Below are 2,074 nucleotides of genomic sequence, written 5' to 3'. Positions count from 1 at the left end.
AGATTATCACTAAAGAACATTCATAAGATCAATCGTTAGCAATAATTGGCCCATTTAAAGGTGTTGTCAATTACCCAATGAACGAGCAGAATGCTTGTTCATCGGGTAATAAATACGGGTAGTTGGTTTGGTCACCTATGTTATCATTTGTGGGCAGCAGATCTTGCTGTCTAAACAGCACTCTGCTGTCCACAAACAATAACTCTGGGGATGAGCTATGGCATTAGCGTCCGCACCTCCCCATACAATGGAAGGGATCACCTCCACTGACGAACAGGTGATTGTCAGGAAGGAATTCTTCCATTCTCAACAATTATCTTCTCCACCAAGCATTGTAAAGGAGCCATTTGGGACAACTCTGTGAATGTCCTTGAGTGGTCCGGCCAGAACCCTGACTTGAACCCAATCAAATATCTCTGGAGAGACCTAAAAAAGGCTGTCCACTGATGGTCCCCATCCAACCTAACAGAGCTTGAGAGGATCTGCAGAGAAGAATAGCAAAAGATCTCAAAATCCAGGTGTGCAAACCTTGTGACATCATAACTAAGAAGATTGAAGACTGTAATCACTGCCAAAGGTGCTTCAACTAAGTACCGAGTAAAGGGACTGTAGAATACTTATGTCAATGCAAGGTATTTTCCTGGAATAACAACTTTGCACACAATAGAAACCCAGTGGCTATGGTGCCCACCACACTCATTAATGTGAGCCATTTTAAACCCCGCATTTCCGCCGTACATGTATGTCTGTGGTGCTGATGTGGTTAAATAGCGAGCTGTATGGTGCACACAGGGTACCTGTACAGCATGAGGCCTTAAAAGGGTTGTACAGTTTCAGGATATGAATGACCTGTCCTCAGGATAGGCCATCAATATCAGAACAGCAGGGGTCTGACTCCCAGCACCCAGTTAATCAGAAGTTTGAAGAGGCTGCGGCATTCATGTGCCATATGTCTATCCATATGTCCATTCTGCAAATAATAGAACATGTCCTATATTAGTTGCAGACCACAGATCCATCCATATTTTGCGAATCTGCAGTTTGCAAAACTGCAAAATACATACAGTCGTGTGCATGAGGCCTGAAGGGATTGTCCCATTATGACAACCTATTCCCTAGCGACAGGATAGTGGATGAGTGTCTAATCAGTGGGGGTCCAACCGCTAGGGCCCTCGCCACTTGGCAGCCCCACAGAGCCAAATGGAGCAGCAGAGAGCATACATGACCGCCACTACAGTCAAACGGGGACCCTGTTCTCGTGATCAGTGGGTGCCCCAGTCGTTGGAAAACTGACGATCAGACATTTTACTCCCTCCTGTGGATAAGGGATACATTGTCGTTATGGGACAACCCCTTTAAACTGAAATGAACAGAGCACTCGATTCTTTTGTAAAACAAGAATGACTGTGAGCAAATAGTCAAACAAATTCAGTCTTGGATCTATTACATTTTCTATTATCACAGTCTGTGCAGTCAGCAGAAGAAAGAATTTTAGGTTCTTCAGGAGATTGTCGAGTCTCCGTTGGGATGCTGGAATAGCATTATCATTCTCACACTGATGCCTAGCGAGACCACGGTATTGATCCAACTGCAGCAAAAGGAACGTTTGCAGAAAGAACTTTTCAAGTTTATTGCATAAGGGTTAGAATAAAACCTATAATCTCTTATTTCTTTCGTGTTCTGTATTCAGCATATATGAAATGACTCGAAATATCAGATAATGAAAATGCTTAGAACTGGTAGAAATGTGTGTCCTTGTACTTATTCTGATGAAGGTTGCATCTGATGATATAGAAGTTCCTATTCATTGAAACAAGAAAGTAGTGGAAATGAGGCGTCTTGACTATTTTATCATAGTCTGCAGACGTCATACTGTATGTAATAATTTTTGTCTCTGGGGAAAGATACGGTAGCTTTTAAAGTACATAATTAATAAGAAAGATTAAAGGTATCGGGGCACTCAGCAACTCAGCCAGTCATTGGCTGTCCTTGTCACAGAATCCAGTTTTTAATGCATTTCATATAGCACAGACCTGTATTGGATTATAAAGAGAGAAGAAGTGAAATGAAAAGA

This window comes from Bufo bufo, chromosome 1, assembly GCF_905171765.1.
Source record: "Bufo bufo chromosome 1, aBufBuf1.1, whole genome shotgun sequence".
Lineage (NCBI taxonomy): Eukaryota > Metazoa > Chordata > Amphibia > Anura > Bufonidae > Bufo > Bufo bufo.
Note: the sequence above shows the minus strand (reverse complement) of the source record.